Source organism: Heteronotia binoei, chromosome 2, assembly GCF_032191835.1.
Source record: "Heteronotia binoei isolate CCM8104 ecotype False Entrance Well chromosome 2, APGP_CSIRO_Hbin_v1, whole genome shotgun sequence".
Taxonomy (NCBI): Eukaryota; Metazoa; Chordata; class Lepidosauria; order Squamata; family Gekkonidae; genus Heteronotia; species Heteronotia binoei.
Genome location: NC_083224.1, coordinates 94,779,318 through 94,797,551, shown reverse-complemented (window position 1 = coordinate 94,797,551; position 18,234 = coordinate 94,779,318). Strand labels below are relative to the sequence as shown.

The window sequence follows — 18,234 nt, the reverse complement described above, 5'->3', positions numbered from 1 at the left end:
GTTGTGAATTTTTCTTCTACAGAGTAAGTTTGGGTTTGCTAACCTCCATGATACATTCAACAAATATTCATACATAAGCCATGTTAGCTATCTGTCATGCTCCATCTCTAAACTGCAGGCAAGCAGGCTTTCAAAAGTGCAATAGAAATATTATTTTCTTTAAACATTTGCCACTATTTATTAAAAAGAAAAATCCAAAAATGCTCTGTGAATTTTCTTTCTCTCTCTCTGTGAGAGAGTGCAGTGGTATGCAGCAGTAAGCACAACTTACTCTTATGGTTAACACATAGAACCAGTTTAGCCTGATCTCAGTCTTGGATGAGGAATATACTCCTATACAGAATGCAATAAAAGCTCTTGCAAAGAGGCTCAGCTATGCAAATACTATATTTCTGTCTACGTTGTTTTGCAATGAATGCAGTTAAAAGGCAGTTCAAATTTTTGGCAATTATTTTTCACAGTGGAGGGATACACTGCAAATTTTCCCATGTTGTTTTGCTCTTCCAGCAGCAGATATGATTATTAAAAGACTATGAGGAACAAATGAATATAAAATTAACAAGCCAAAGTAATTGTACCAATCCATGCCAGAGTGCACATTAGGAAACCAGCAACTCTCCCCAGCAGCTGAAGATACCCGAGGCATGCAGAAACTGAGCAGTGCACTCCCTGCTGTGGCTTACTGCTCTATTGTAAGATGAAAGTATCACTATGATGAACAGTTTAAATATATTCTACAGTAGACACAGGAAGAGGTAATCCTGTCTGCAATAGCTACAGCACATGTAGGTAAGTGTGGTTGAGTCCATTATGAGATCTGTGTCCAAAATAACAGCCAAGATGAATTCATTTCCTGTATCTGAGACAAGAGCAATCAGCTGGCAAAGGTGTGGCCAGAACACCATATAAAAGTTTCTTAAAACATTATAACCTCAGTTACTCTCACCACATCCTAAGACTGTTGGATCTTTTGTTACCAGCCAATCCAACTTCAGCGAACATTCCATTCTGGATATGTTGACCACAGAAAGCATTCTTCTCTGCTTTCAGAAACTGCAACTAGATATTACATTCTACTGTATGTGATGGAGAACACAACCTAGAACTGAAGATGGTACTTTCCTTTTTTAAAAATTGGGTGTTCACAGGTATGGCTGCTATCTACCATCAACCATTTTTATTTATTTATTTTCTTTTATTTATATCCCACCCTCCCCATGGGGCGGGTTCAGGGCAGTTTACAGATTATGTAGTATTGTGATGAGAACAAGTAATGGGTAAGGTTTAAAATTTATATAATTTAAAATCAGGCTCAGACAGAAAACAGAATGGAAGTTACTATTATAGTAACGCACCAGTAGAAGCCCTCTGGGCAGTATTGTGGGATATTGAGCTGCTGAGCACTAGGCTGAGCTGACAGCAGGGGAGGCCAGAGAAGGAGATTAGCACATCCATTGCCTAAGTTGAAAGCCTGGTGGAACAGCTCTGTTTAGCAGGCCATGTGGAATTGCAGTAGATTCTGTAGGGCCCTGAGCAAAAATGGGAGCTTGTTCCACTAGGTTGGGGCTGGGGTTGAACAAGCCCAAGTTGAGGCCAGTTGGATGTCCTTCAGGCCAGGGATAACCAGGTGTTGGTTGCTTGATTGCAAGGCTCTGTGGGGCACATATAAGAAGAGAGGGTTCCTGAGATATGCAGGTCCCTGGTCACCTAGGGCTTTAAAAGTTAACACCAGAACCTTGAACTGGATCTGGTGCTCTATAGGGGATGGTCTTTTTCATTCTTTGTGTTCAGCATCCTCCAGAGCAGGGTCCCCAATGTGATGCCCATAGACACTTTTCCTGGTGCTCACCCAGTGTTTGTGGAAAGCAGGTGAGGCCAGGTGGAGGTTTTGTCTTCCAGGATTGGTTGGCCACTGGAGACCTGATTGGATGTGCAGATTTTTAAAGAGTTGCTTCACAACAGTTGCCATTAGAGCACAAAGATCTTCAGTGCATTTTGTATGTATTGAATGTTTATTTTGAAAGGATGCACAAAAAGCCCTCCCGCCCCCCTGGATCCCCATACCAAGTCATGACAGTTAAGCTTTGTGCCAAATCTGCTCATTGGTCCTGTTAAGAGTCCAGGTCTCTAACGTAGCAAAGAGTCTCTAGCGCCCCACTGTTGCTGGATGCATGAAAGCTTCCCACCAGACATTGAATCTCAATACATGACAAAACCTGTTAAACAGAGCTGCTGCCTGAAATATTGAAGAGTTGCTATTAAAAGTTATTCATATCCTCACTCCCTGGCATTTTGTATTTGGCTCTGCCTCCTGCAACAGCCATTTTGTAGTCAGCTCTGCCTCCTGAAGCAGTCATTTTGTATTTGCACCCACTACCCTGCATCAGAACTGCAAAGGTGCCTGCAAGGTCAAAAACACTGGGGACTCCTACTCTAGAGCAGTGATCTTCAGCCCATGGGTTGGGACCCTCAGGTAAATTGCAGAGCCCCACCTGCTAGGTTGCTAGTCTCGAACAACTGCCATTTTTGCTGACTTTTGGAAGGACCTGCTGCTAGTGTGCAAATGGACAGCAAGGGCATCATCTCTCCTGCTTGTTTTTGCACACATACTGAGAGGATCCGCAGGACACTGAGGTGAGGTCACTAGGGGAGGAAAGGATTCCTCCAGATCTCTAACCTTTGACTTGTTCCTCTTGGTGCTTGCTTTAAGTCACCTATCCCAGGCTCTTTATGTCTGTTGTCCTTGGTCCTGGATTTCACACAGGTGAGGTCATAATTGTGTCCCATTATTCCTGCCACATAACTCAACAGGAAGTCATGTTTGCAACTCAATGGGCCTGAGGAAAAGGAACCACTGCCCAAGAAAAAACAGGCACCATACAGGGTCCAAAGATGAGGAGACTGCTCATATCATGCAGATTAAGGTGTTCTACTGAAATTTTCAGTATTCAGATTCTATACTTAAAATTTAAAAATTTCCATTCCTTATAATTTTATTGGATACCCACAAATCGTGTTTTATATCCCAGTACAAAGTAGTCCTGTCTTCTCATGCACCCTTGATCTCCTAAAGTCAGTAAATTCTGCCTCTGGTCTGACTCACAAGCAGGAGAAAGAGAGGAGCCCTTACAACCCATGTACTTCACTGCTTCCCCTTGTTTGTCAAATTGGAACACTGTTTTTGCTATCATTAGTCAGCATCTTAGGCCAACTACATGTTGTGTTTATCATTTTAACATAAATAGAAGGGGACCTTTGGAAGTCTTCCAACAGAGCCAATGCAGTGTGAAGTGCTAGTCATCATGTAATCCTTCCACGTGATAATGAAGCTTCTTCGTGCCTGGCAGAAGAACCACAATTACTAGTGCTATGCTTTATAGTAGAAATTTGGAAAGCCATTGTCAGTTTCCTCCACATAATACAAGTAACATGTAGATCAGATCTTAAGAGACACAAGGAGAAAGCAAGATTATTCATAGAAACAGCATGTCTATTTGCTAAAAAATGGACTGAGAACCAGATCCAAGAGGTCAGTTAACACTCTAAAGAAATAACAGTGCCTCTAAACATATGAAGAATTCCTTGGCTCTGTTATTGTGTAGCCTCAGTTTCCCCCCTAACATCTAGGACTCGGGGGTGTGCTTCCAGATCAGAATATAGGGCCTCCAGAAAAGTCCAGATCCTGGAACTTAGAAACATATAAAGAAAACTAGTGCAGTGGGGATCTGGGACAGTAAGCCATACCAGACCCCAGAGGAAGGCCTCAGATATCTTGGACTCATATCAACACTATATCTTAATTCACCATCTAAATATCTTTTCCTCACTTAATTTTCAACCCACATTTTCTTTTATATCCCTTTTTCTAAATAATTAGAACTAGGGTGTTAGCAAACTGTTTATACACACAAGGTCAAATTACAGAGATAAAGATAATGTTCCACATAGCATGCATGATTCATGTTACTTTAACAGTTAACAAATTCATACGTTGTATATAACCTTTTCAGTACTACCATTCTGCTATTGGACATGTCCTCTATTTGCATATCTTTGAATGATCAACATATTTACAGGACAAAGCTAAACTATTTGGACACTGATACTACTATACCTCTCCTTATCTGGCAAGAACCCCCAATGGCAGTTTCTTTTTCATTTTACAATTCTGCAGCATGAGCCAACACAATGAGCTGGAACCCAGCTCCTGTGTTGAGGGGGTGAGGGGCAATGGTGGGGATCTACAGTATTCTAAAGAGACAAGAAGGCAACTGAAGCTTAGTAAGAGCTCAAGCCATTCTGTGCCTCCCATTCTGGCCTCCCTAGAAGCCTCTTCCCCAGCAAACATAAAAAGGCTTTTTGTGCAAAAGGTCCTTCTGAAAACTAGTTCTTTTTTTATTTGCTCTCTATTGATTTTCAAAGACAAAGGGTACACAGAGCTTAACTGGAGAGACACCAGAGCTAGCATTCAATAACAAGCAACAGCAGCACTGACACAACTGCAACACACACTCCATTACAGTTCAAAATTAAACAAAAGCATGGATATATAAGAACATCACAAGACATAGCTTAGCTTGCAGCAGCAGAGACAAAAACACCAAACAAAAACACTCTCTTTGAACTAGCCAAGTGCGCCTGAATTACAGCTGCTCCTTGCTGCCTACAATATGAAAATAAGCAGCTAATCCAAAAAGGCCAAACCCTCATAAGGGTGATTACAATACTACAAGCACAAATGAGACATTTGTTAAATAAGGAATTGGAATGGAATTTGAAAAAATTACAACAGAAGTCCTTTGAGGGAGCGAATAAACCTGGAAAGTATTTGGCCTGGCAACTGAAGAAAAAGAAAGGAAGTAAAATTATTAATAAAATTGTGGTTGATGGAAGAGAGATGGTAGATCAAGAAGGAATAAAGAGAGAATTTTTCAAGTACTATGCTAAATTATTTTAAGGTGTTAAAGTAAAGAAGGAAAGGATGCAAGCGTATTTGCAAAAGATTAAAATAGCACCCTTAACTGAATATATGAAAAAAAAAATTGGTTAAAACAATTTATTGGTAACATAATTATTTCTTAAATCTTAATAACTTCTTTTATCTACCCCATATATTACTTTTTACCCACCCCTCCCCCCATTACTTGACCCCCGCCAGTATTATTTACTTATGCTAATATTTAAAGGTACTCTTAACTATTATAACAAAAACTTATATTCTTCTTCTAAAACTTAATCATTATCAAAAATTGTCCAATGTCCTTTTACTTTCCACTCTTTTTCTACATATCTTCTAAACTTTTTCCATTCCATCTTAAAAACTTCTAAATTATAGTCTCTTAATGTTTTTGTTAATTTATCCATTTCACTCTAAGACATAACTTTTATAATCCAATCCCATTTCTCTGGTATTTTTTCTTGCTTCCACAACTGCACATATAGTGTCCCAGCTGCTGAAAGCAAGTACCAAATTACAATTCTATCCTCTTTATAAATGAAAATCCTACACAAGTAACACCTTTGTTGTTAGCTAAAATACAAGAATATGGAGAACTGGCGGGATTTGATGTTAATAAAGAAAAATCAAAAATTTTATGTAAAAATATGCAAGTAAATAAACAAAAGGAGTTGCAGAGTTTAACAGGATGTGAAGTTACCTCTAAAGTAAAATATTTGGGTGTGGAAATAACAATGAAGAATATTGACCTGTTCAAAAATAACTATGAAAAGCTATGGCGTAAAATGGATGAAGATATGATAAAATGGAATAAGCTTAACTTGTCATTGCTTGGAAGAATAGCTGCAATTAAGAGGAATATTTTGCCGAGAATAATGTATTTGTTTCAAACTATTCCGATTGTGAAAGACAGCAAACAATTTAACAAATGGCAAAGGAAGATTTCAGAATTTGTATGGGCTGGGAAGAAACTAAGGATTAAAATGAAAATTTTAATAGATGCTAAAGAAAGAGGAGGATTCCATTTACCAGATTTAAGATTATATCATGAAGCAGCTTGTTTAGTGTGGATAAAAGATTGGGTGACGCTGTTGAATAAAAAACTTTTAGCGCTGGAAGGTCATGGAAATAAATTCGGCTGGCACGCTTATATGTATTATGGGAAGAAAAAGATGGATAGTTTTTTCTCTCACCATTATATAAGAAATAGTTTGTTGAATACCTGGATGAAGTATAAGAAATATGGTGATGAAAGAAAACCATTATGGATAGTGCCAGCAGAAGTGATAAAAATAACAGCTGAGACAGGTGAGGAAACATACATACAAAGTGGCAAAATAGAATTGAAAACTGCTGTGGAGTTGAATAACAAATACAATGCAACAAATAAAGAGTTTGGTGGAAAACAATATTAAAATTGAAGCAATAGGACGAGAGCAAACAGAAATGGAAAAAGTTCTGCTTGGAGATAATGAAGAATTAATTTCAAAAACTTATAAGTTACTTTTAAAATGGTCTACAGAAGATGAAGTAGTGAAATCTCAAATGATTAAATGGGCAATAAATGTAAATAAAGAAATACAGATGGATACATGGGAATATTTATGGAAGAACTCTATGAAACTTTCAACATGTCAGAGTATTAAAGAGAACTGTTTTAAAATGATGTATAGATGGTATATGACTCCTAAAAAATTGGCAAAGATGAATAACAAGATGCCAGACAGATGTTGGAAATGTAAAAAGCCATATGTGGTGGACTTGTTAAAGAGCGAAAAAATATTGGCAGATGATCCAACAAGAAATTTCTAGGATCATGGAATATGAATTCAAGAAAGCTGCAGGGACTTTTCTGTTGGGATTACAAATTGAAATATTTCCAAAAGAAGATAGAACTATAATTTGGTACTTCCTTTCAGCTGCTAGGACACTATATGCACAGTTATGGAAGCAAGAAAAAATACCAGAAAAATGGAATTGGATTGTAAAAGTTATGACATGGAGTGAGATGGACAAATTAACAAGAACTTTAAGAGACTATGATTTAGAAGATTTTAAAAGGGAGTGGAAAAAAATTAGAAGTTATGTAGAAGATGAGTGGAAAGTAAAAGGACATTGGACAATTTTTGATAATGATTAAACTTTAGAAGAAAGAAGAATATTAATTTTAGTTCTTAGGAATTAAGGGTACCTTTTAATGTTAGTATTTTGAGTAAATAACACTGGTGGGGGTCAAGTAACGGGGGGAAGGGTGATTAGAAAGAAGCATATGGGATAGATGAAAAGAAGTTATTAATGGAAATTATTACCATACGTTATCAATAAAATTGTTTAAGCAAAAAGGCCAAACCCTCCAAAATGATCAAATTTAATCCTTAAACTATCTGCAATCTTTCCTAGTATGTGCAGGAATATGCCCCCACCAGTATGTGCAGGAATATGCCAAATAAAGAATCAGTCCTGGTACACTAAGCGTGGGGAGACCAAGGTTCAAATTAATTCTTGACCATAGGCAACTTGGACAAATTCAGAAGCTTAGTATAACTTGCCTTATGAGGTTGCCGCAAAGATAAAACAGAGAAAGGGAGAACCATGTACACTGCACAGAGCTTGCTGGAGGAAGGGTAGGTTAAAAATGGATGGATAGATACATGGGGAGGAGGGGAAATGGTATAAAATTAGCCTGTCAAATGCACAAACCTCATGATCTGCCTAGAATACAGATAAGGGTTGATTTAAGAAAAACTTAAAAAAGGACATACTCATTGACTACTTTGGTACTGTTACTGTCCCTATGAACACTGACATTTCTTGGGCCACTTTTTGCAAAACCTTCAAAACATGACTTTAGTTAGCAAATAGGGAGCCATTACCACAACTTCTACAAGAGAAGTGCAAAGCCTGATTGCTACATCAAAATGTTACAATGCGATACTAAACATAAAACAGCAGAAATCAAGAGATCGGAAATACCAGCGAAGCTTTCTTAGCTCCAAGTTGGGTTCCTGACCTTCAGCCATCCCACAACTAAAGAGCGCATCTAGCCCACCATTCTCAAAAGGGGGGGGGGGGGTCTGGCACCCAAGTCCCCAGACTGACATGCTCTTTCTGACTGTCATCTAAGCTCAGTCTGTCACTTCCTCCCTGGCCAGAATCAAAGTCCCTTCCACCTGAGAGGCTATAAAAGGAAAGGGAAACCTTCCTTGCTCCTTCCCCTTGCTGCTCAGGGCTGCCTTTTAGCCTCTTGCACCCCGGCCTTCCCCAAGTCAGGCTTGGCTTTGCCTTCTGACCATTCCCTTCCCTACTGCTATCTGGATTTCAGCCAGCATCTTCTCCTGACCTTCCTCCCATGGGTAAGTCAGGCCCCGGGGAGTTCTCAGCTCTGGTAGCCTGGGTGGGGTCAAGTGTGGACTGGGCATAGGCTCCCAACAACCTTACAAAGGTATGTAAATACCTTTGCTTCAAATTTATTTGCTGTTACAAATATACTTTAGTTGTGAACAGGGAAATAAGGAAAGGGATGGGGAAACATTGAAATTTTACAGTGACAAGTGAAAAACATTATCACCCTAATAAGGTTTGGTTGCCTTTGAAACAATGAAAGATTATTATAACATATAATGCAAGATGCAGCTATTTGGAATTACAATAACCTGGTAATATGATTTCAGTGATTGGTTGGATGCATATTTCTCCATTTTGATAGATATCAGTAGGATGTAAGCCTATTCATAGTAGAAGACAAGTGTCAAACTGTTTTGACCTAGCTACAATATGTGCAATGTCTGCTACCTTTGCACCAGGCAAGCAAGTCACCACACGGTCAGTATGAGGTTTTGCCACCCAGCAGTCTATTTGCCTAAGGATCGAATCACCAACCACCAAGAGCCCCCCTCCCTCCCTGCCCAGGGATGGTTCCTTGGCGCAAAAGGATACCTGTTCACCTACTGAAGAAGAGGTCCCTTCTGAGGGCACATTCCCTTTATCTTCAGCATGGTGCCCTGTTCTCTCTAGACCCTCATACTCCCTGGCAGCAGTGGAGCTACCATTTTTAGAGTGGGACACATCTAACATGTCCCCGAGAGTCTTCTCTGAGACCCTATCTGACTGTCTCTGCTTCTCCAGGTCAGCCACCTCGGCCTCAAGGGTACAAATTCGTTCCCTGAGGACCCGGAGCTCCTCGCATCGAGGACACAGCCAAGACTTCTGTCCAGTGGGCAGTTAGTCATACATGTATGACACTCAGTGCAATAAACTGGATAGGGGGTGGGGGCTTTCAGCTGAGGCAATGGTTGTGTTAATCTCCTTCTCTGGCCTCCCCTGCTGTCAGCTCCGTGGTGATTCGATCTTTAGGCAAGGAGACAGATGGGTGGCAAAACCGTGTACTGACCGTATAGTGACTTGCCTGCCTGGTGTAAAGGTAGCGGACATTACGCATGTTGTAGATAGGCTGATGGACGGCGCTGGGGAGGTTGTGGTACATGTCGGCACCAACAATTTTGGGAAATACAGTCATGAGGTCCTGAAGGAAAAATTTAGGCTACTAGACAGGAGATTCAAGGCCAGGACCTCCAAGGTTGCCTTCTCAGAAGTACTACGTGTTCCACACGCAGGGCAGGAGAGACAGGCACAAATAAGGAGACTCAATGAGTGGATGAGATGATAGTGTACGAAGGAAGGATTCAAGTTTGTTAGGCACTGAGATGCTTTTTGGAACAAGTGGGAGCTTTACAAAGGAGACGCTTTACTTGTTCCAAGAGGGAACCAGCTGCTGGTGCATAAAATCAAAAAGGTGGCAGAGCAGTTTTTAAACTGAATCTTGGGGGAAAGCTGACAGGAGATGAAATGTCTCTGGTTTGGGATGTCTCACCTCAAAGAGTTGAAGGGTTAGCTGTTACTTTTCTACTGGGCAATGGATTAGAGTTGTCCACTGAGATGGTGACAAACAGTATGGACTGCCTGGCAAAGTCTTGAGGCAGCAGAAAGAAGGCTGCAGGCTTAATTTGCTTGAAAATTAAAGATGTTTATATACAAATGCTAGAAGTGTCAGAGGTAAAATCAGGGAGTTGCAATGCTTAGTGTTGGGGGGAAATAGACATTGTGGGTATTTCAGAAAGTTGGTGGAATGAAGAAAATCAGTGGGACATGGTGATTCCTAGATATAAATTATATTGGCAGGATAGTGAGGAAAGAGTTGGAGGCAGGGTGGCTCTGTATGTCAGAGAGGGTATACAGTCCAGTAAGACTCAGAAGGCCAGAGAATTAGATTCACTTCTAGAAATGCTTTGGTTGGAAATAGTGGGCCCAAAAGGAAGCTTAACTTTGGGAATTCGTTATCGCCCACTGGATCAAAAGATAGAGGATAAAATGATGAAAGAATTAAAGATAGCGGCTAGATGCAAAAACTATGTCATAATAGGTGATTGATCGCACATTGATTGGGTCAATATGTGTTCAGGTCAGGAGAAAGAGACTGACTTTCTAGACACTTTCAGTGACAGTGCTATGGAGCAGATGGTCACAGAACCTACCAGGCGAAAGGCGATTCACGACTTGGTCCTAAGTAATGCCCAAGATCTGGTGAGAGATGTAAAAGTGATTGTACCACTTGGGAGCAGTGACCATAATGTTATTGAGTTCAACATTTGTATGAATAGAGAGTTGTCCCAAAAAACCAGCACAACCACTTTTAACTTTAAAAGGGGTAACTTCTCTGAGATGAGGAGGCATGAGAGGAGGAAACTGAAAGGAAAGGTAAATAGGGTCAAAAACCTTTGGGGAAGCTTGGAGGCTATTTGAAACTACGATCCTAGAAGGTCAGATAAAATATATACTGCAAGTCAGGAAAGGCACAAATAGGTATAGAAAAAGACCTGCATGGTTAACAAACAAAGTAATGGAAGCTGTAAAAGGTAAGAAGGATTCCTTTAAGTGGTGAAAAGCTAGTCCAAGTGAGGTCAATAAAAGGGAACACAGGCTGTGGCAAATAAAATGCAAGACTGTGATCAGGCAGGCAAAAAGGAACTATGAGGAGCATATTGGAAAAAACATAAAGACCAACAATAAAAATTTCTTCAAATATATTAGAAGCAGGAAACCAGCCAGGGAGGCAGTGGGGCCCTTGGAGAACCAAGGGGTAAAAGGACTACTGAAGGATGATAGGGAAATGATTGAGAAGCTGAATGCATTTTTTGCCTTCGTCTTCACTGTGGAAGATGAGAAGTGTTTGCTCACTCCAGAACTGCTGATTTCAAGAGGAGTGTTGAAAGACCTGAGTCAGATTGAGGTGACAAGAGAGGAGCTCCTATTACTGATAGACAATTTAAAAACTGATAAGTCACCAGGCCCAGATGGCATACATCCAAGAGTTCTGAAAGAACTCAAAGGTGAAATTATGGATCTCCTGAAAAAATATGTAATCTTTCATTAAAATCTGCCTCCAATCCTGAGGACTGGAAGGTAGCTAATGTCACCCCCATCTTTAAAAAGGATTCCAGAGGAAATCCGGGAAATTTCAGGCCAGTCAGTTTGACTTTAATACCGGGAAAGTTAGTGGAGACTGTTATTAAAGAGAGAATTAGTAGGCACATCAATGGACAAAAATTACTGAGGAAGACTCAGCATGAGTTCTGTAAGGGAAGATTTTGTCTCACTAACCTGTTAGAGTTCTTTGAGGGGGTGAACAAACATGTGGACAAAGAGGACCCAATTGATGTTGTCTACCTTGACTCCCAGAAAGCTTTTGACAAAGTTCCTCATCAAAGGCTCTTAAGTAAGCTCATGGGGTAAAAGGACAAGTCTTCTTGTGGATCAAAAACTGGCTAATTAATAGGAAACAGAAGGTGAGTATAAATGGGCAATTTTTGCAGTGGGGGGTGGTAAGCAGTGGGGTAGCGCAGGACTCAGTATTAGGTCCGATGCTTTTTAACTTGTTCATTAATGATTTGGAGCTGGGAGTAAGCAGTGAAGTGGCTAAGTTTGCAGATGACATTAAATTGTTTAGGGTGGTGAGAACCAGAGAGCATTGTGAGGCACTCCAAAGGGATCTGTTGAGGCTGGGCAAGTGGGCATCAATGTGGCAAATGAGGTTCAACGTGACCAAGTGCAAAGTAATGTACATTGGGGCCAAAAATCCTAGCTATAAATACAAGCTGATGGGTGTGAACTGGCGGAGACTGACCAAGAGAGAAATATTGGGGTCGTGGTAGATAACTCACTGAAAATGTCGAGATGGTGTGCAACTGCAATAAAAAAGGCCAATGCCATGCTGGGAATAATTAGGAAGGGAATTGAAAACAAGTCAGCCAGTATCAAAATACACTGTATAAATCGATGGTGCAGCCTCATTTGGAGTACTGTGTACAATTTCGTTCATGCACCTCAAAAAAGATATTATAGCATTGGAAAAAGTGTAGAAAAGGGCAATTAGAATGATTAAAGGATTGTAACACTTTCCCAATGAAGAAAGGTTAAAATGTTTGGGGCTCTTTAGCTTGGAGAAACGTTGACTGAGGGGTGAAATGATAGAGGTTTACAAGATTATGCCTGGGATAGAGAAGAAGTACTTTTCTCCCTTTCTCACAATACAAGAACTTGTGGACACTCAATGAAATTGCTGAGCAGTCAGGTTAGAATGGATAAAAGGAAGTACTTCTTCACCCAAAGGGTGATTAACACACAGAATTCACTGCCACAGGAGGTGGTGGCATTGAACTATGGATGCCATTCTACATTATTTCTGTTCCTATTTAAAGTGGCAGCTACAGAAAGCTGGTTTGCTTTAACATGCTTCACAAAGAATTCTCCTTTTTGGAAGTGTCTGGCAGCAACCAAAACAAAGTTGTGGTGTCTTATCTTTTGCTGAGAGCAGAACGAAAGGAGTATATTCACTCTATTTTCTCTCAATTGTATTGGCTGCCATTTAAGCTCTGGCTTCAGTCCAAACTATAGGTCCTAGCATATCTTAAGGAATACATTCTCCCCAATGTAGACTCTGTTAAGGATTAGAGACCAATACTGTCCTGTTCTCTCACAAGCTTTTAAAGATTTTGTTAAGAAGCATTTAAATTTAATAGAAACATGATCCAGTTGGTACTTTTTACTATTTTAATTGTTATGCTTCCAGGGCGCTTCCCACCAGCCGGCCGGCCGGGGATGGAGCCACACTGTGTGGCAGCCTCCCAGGACTGGGCTGGATGCCTGGACTTACAGGGCAAAGCTGTGCTGTGCCGTGGCTTCCTGGGGCCTGGCTGGCTGAGGGGGTTTATGGGTCGTGTTGTGGTGGCGGGATTGTTGCTGTCTGGGGTTCCCTGAGTCAACATTGCAGTTTAGGTAAGTTTCTTGAAGCCCCTTGCTCACTCCCATCCTCCCCCCCTCCTTTCTTCCTAACTCTCTCCACCTCCTCCCTCCTTCCCATTCATTATTTCTTTCAGTCTTTCTTTTTCCCTGTCTATTTTTCCACTCCCCCACTCGTTCTTTCTTTCTGTCAGTCTTTCTGTCCATATTTCTTTTTTCCCTGTTTGCCTTATTTCCCACTCCCCCCCTCTCTCTGTCAGTCAGTTTTTGCCCCTGTCTATTTGCTTTATTTCTCTTTCTTTCTTTAAGCACTACACCATGCTGGCTCTTGTGATCAAGTAGTGTGTTGGAATTTGATTTTTTTTGGGGGGGGGAATGGCTACATATTTATGGCTTTATATTTCTGGACTTTTTCCAGTGCTAGAATATCTTTTTTGAGGTGTGGTGACCACACCTCAAAAAAGATATAGCACTTTTGGTGATGTCAGAAGTGTGGCCTAGTATGCAAATGATGGTGATGTTAGAGGTGTGAACTCATTATCAAGGACAGAATGAGTAGGCACATTGATGAACATGGGTTATTGAGGAAGACTCAGCATGGGTTCTGCAAGGGAAGATCTTGCCTCACTAACCTGTTACATTTCTTTGAGGGGGTGAACAAACATGTGGACAAAGGAGACCCGATAGATGTTGTTTACCTTGACTTCCAGAAAGCTTTTGATAAAGTTCCTCATCAAAGGCTCCTTAGAAAGCTTGAGAGTCATGGAGTAAAAGGACAGGTCCTCTTGTGGATCAAAAACTGGCTGAGTAATAGGAAGCAGAGAGTGAATATAAATGGGCAGTCTTCGCAGTGGAGGACGGTAAGCAGTGGGGTGCCGCAGGGCTCGGTACTGGGTCCCATGCTCTTTAACTTGTTCATAAATGATTTAGAGTTGGAAGTGAGCAGTGAAGTGGCCAAGTTTGCGGATGACACTAAATTGTTCAGGGTGGTGAGAACCAAAGAGGATTGTGAGGAACTCCAAAGGGATTTGTTGAGGCTGGGTGAGTGGGCGTCAACATGGCAGATGCGGTTCAATGTGGCCAAGTGCAAAGTAATGCACATTGGGGCCAAGAATCCCAGCTACAAATACAAGTTGATGGGGTGTGAACTGGCAGAGACTGACCAAGAGAGAGATCTTGGGGTCGTGGTAGATAACTCACTGAAAATGTCAAGACAGTGTGCATTTGCAATAAAAAAGGCCAACACCATGCTGGGAATTATTAGGAAGGGAATTGAAAACAAATCAGCCAGTATCATAATGCCCCTGTATAAATCGATGGTGCGGTCTCATTTGGAGTACTGTGTGCAGTTCTGGTCGCCGCACCTCAAAAAGGATATTATAGCATTGGAGAAAGTCCAGAAAAGGGCAACTAGAATGATTAAAGGGCTGGAGCACATTCCCTATGAAGAAAGGTTGAAATGCTTGGGACTCTTTAGCTTGGAGAAACGTCGATTGCGGGGTGACATGATAGAGGTTTACAAGATAATGCATGGGATGGAGAAAGTAGAGAAAGAAGTATACTTTTCTCCCTTTCTCACAATACAAGAACTTGTGGGCATTCAATGAAATTGCTGAGCAGACAGGTTAAAACGGATAAAAGGAAGTACTTCTTCACCCAAAGGGTGATTAACATGTGGAATTCACTGCCACAGGAGGTGGTGGCAGCCACAAGTATAGCCACCTTCAAGAGGGGTTTAGATAAAAAATATGGAGCACAGGTCCATCAGTGGCTATTAGCCACAGTGTGTGTGTATACATAATTTTTTTTGCCACTGTGTGACACAGAGTGTTGGACTGGATAGGCCGTTGGCCTGATCCAACATGGCTTCTCTTATGTTCTTATGTGTGGCTAGTATGCCAATAGTGGTGTGGCCTCGCATGCAAATGAGTTCCTGCTGGGCTTTTTCTACAAAAAAGAGTCCTGCCTGGGAGTATGTCAAGAGTCTACTTATTAAACTGATTTCTCTAAGTCAGGGACAAAGAGAAGCATAAGGTTGCTTTACACAGTCTGTTGGCATTTCAAATGATTCCAGATTAACAATCAGAGAAGGTTACTTAACAAACTTTAACCTCCTCCACCAAGAAATTAGAGAATTAGTTCCAGAACAATGTTAATAAGTTCAGCTTGAGCTTGTAGTGCATGAAGATATGGACTAGAAATCTGGAGAAGTACAGCTGACCAGCTGTGTGCTATCCCTCTGCCTTACCTGTCTAACACAAGCTGGGAGTTATTAGTGCTGCTAGTGACAGCTGCATCAATATCCCCCTTGAGAAAGCTGCCTCTCCAGTATTGATGGAAGCTGTGATTCAGCCACTGCTTTTTAAAAAATATCACTGAAGTGATCTCTAAATCTGTCTTTTCTGGACAAGTTAGTTAAGCAAGTGCTGGCTGCTCAGTTCCAGACATTTTTTCAGCATGCCGATTTTCCAGGCCCATATATACAGTGCTGTCTAATTAGAGATACACCCTTCTGAGACCACTGATGTCAATGGACTTAGAAGGGTGTAACTGCTTAGGGCTACACTGGAAGTCCAGGTTTAGGTCTGAGTTCAGAACAGAAATTGCTGTTGTTGCCCTGGTTGAAAGCAGCATCTGGGTGTGAAGGAGAAAGCGGGCTGATATTACTGGGCATTCTGGACATCTCAGTAGCATTTAACACAGTGGCCAGTCATCAGACATTTGGAGGGGTTGAACTGGGGATGCCATGCTACATTATTTCTGTTCCTATTTAAAGTGGCAACTACAGAAAGTTGGTTTGCTTTAACATGCTTCACGAAGAATTCTCCTTGAAGACTTTTTGGAAGTGTCTGGCAGCAACCAAAACAAAGTTGTGGTGTCTTAAGTTTTGCTGAGAGCAGAACGAAAGGAGTATATTCACTCTATTTTCTCTCAGTTGTATTGACTGCCATTTAAGCTCTGACTTCAGTCCAAACTATAGGTCCTAGCATAGTTTAACGAATACTTTCTCCCTAATGTAGACTCTGTTAAGGATGTAAGCTTTTTGATTAGAGACCAAAACTGTCTTGTTCTCTCACAAGCTTTTAAAGATTTTGTTATGAAGCATTTAAATTTAATAGGAACACATGATCCTGTTGGTACTTTTTGCTATTTTAATTGTTATGCTTGTGGCTAGTTTTTGTATTTTCTTTTTTTTACAATTTGTGCTCCAATTACAGTATTTTAATAGAAGTAGTGATTATTAATTCCTTTGAATAAATGAGATAATTTATAAACTCTTGAGAAGAAACATTTACTAATGGGAGCCATAAGCTTCTAAAACTCTAGTACATAGAATGCTCTATTGCTTGTTCAATAAATAGCTTTTGTGGCTTTGGCACAGATGACATGGTACTGTTGCTCAATTAAGGCCAGACAATTGAGAGCACAGAGCAATTCTAGGGTCAGAGGAATGACTGCAGTTTATGTGGGAAGAGAGGCAGCATTGTTCAGAAATGCCCATAACCCTGAAGAACTTCCCCCCACTCATGGACATTGCCTGGGAATTGTGATAAAGCAAAGAACTATTTTCGTGCACTGCCTTGTGTGGAACAAGTGAGGGGTTGTTCCTACCAAACACAAGTACAACCCAACAGCAACCAGCCATCAAAGGACAAGTTCATAAAACAAGGCCTTCAAAAGCAACTTGGCATTAATCAAGAGCAAGGCGAATAATTTGGGTTACTCATAGCAACAGGAACACAAATATGTAACAGCTTCTAGTGACAGCTCTGCCAACAGCCTCTGATACGGCACTCCAAAGGGATGTGACTTGAAGGCGCATTTTTAAAATGCTCTATTCCAACTAAAATAAGAAGCTTTTAAGAGGATGTTCTCTAGGGAATTTAACCACATGAAATAACAGGCAAGAGCAGAACATAAACAAATATTTGGAACTTTTAAAATACCTCAAGCAAAAGTGTTTGTGAAAAAAAAGCATCCGAGTCAACCTAAACTTCTGAAGACAACTTGCATTTTAAACACCCAAGAACTAGTTTATAAATCCATGAAGGAATGGCCCGTGAAATCAGAAATGCACCCCTAGTCTTTGGGAATTCCTGCAATCATCTGTTGAATGCTAGAAATGAATGAATGATAGCTGATCTCTCACGCCACAGCAACCTTGTGCTTCCTTTGCAGCCTTAAGTTCTGGCTCTGTTGTGGACAAGAATATATGCGGAAAGATGGAGCACTAGTTGACCAACAATGGAAGTCATAATATTCTTAAATGAAAGAGAGAAACTCTGAGGAAACATATTAAGAACTAGTGTAAACATGGTAATTCCTCACAACTCCAGAAATGAGCCACTGCCTCTCTAGTTCCACCAATTTTACCTTTTCATTCAATTAAAGGTCTGCTTAATCTGCCTCTGTCCCCCCCCCCCCACTTCTGAATTCCATTTCCCCATCACTTCTGAGCTGAAACTCTACTGCCATTTTTCAATAGCTCCCTCCAGTGCTTCTATTTTATTCTCCAAATGGTTCAACCATTTTCTTGGATATCTCTTTTATTCAGGTTTTCTCAAAAACTAGATATCTGTACTCACAGACAGCAAAACAGAAGTTGTCACTTAAAACTCCCCCCCCCCCAAAAAAAATCTCATGGTTGTTGAGAAAGTCTTGTGAACACTGAGGATGTCTTGTAAACATTGTGAACATCGATAAGTATTTTGTACTTTCAGTCACATTTCTCAAATGCAACTATTGCCTCTCTAGTGGCACAATTTGTAACAATGTTTCTCAAACTGCAGCCTGGGAGTATCTTGAGATCTGTAAGTACTTTGTGAGTACAAAGGGACAGCCCTTCTGGGTAACATGAAAACAGAGACCTCTAGCAATGCCAGCAAGGACTTCCCACTGCAGGGGAAGGAAATGGACTCATCTGCCCCTTCTTTCAAAGGATAGAACAGGGATGTAAAACATGCAGTTCGGGGGCTGAATCA

At 40.8% G+C, this 18,234-nt stretch overlaps 1 protein-coding gene across 14 annotated transcripts in view; it reads right to left on the bottom strand.

Moving 5' to 3' along the window:
* Positions 1–18,234, bottom strand: part of PTPRF (protein tyrosine phosphatase receptor type F) — a 915,542-nt gene that overhangs the window by 155,165 nt on the left and 742,143 nt on the right. The window lies entirely within an intron of this gene.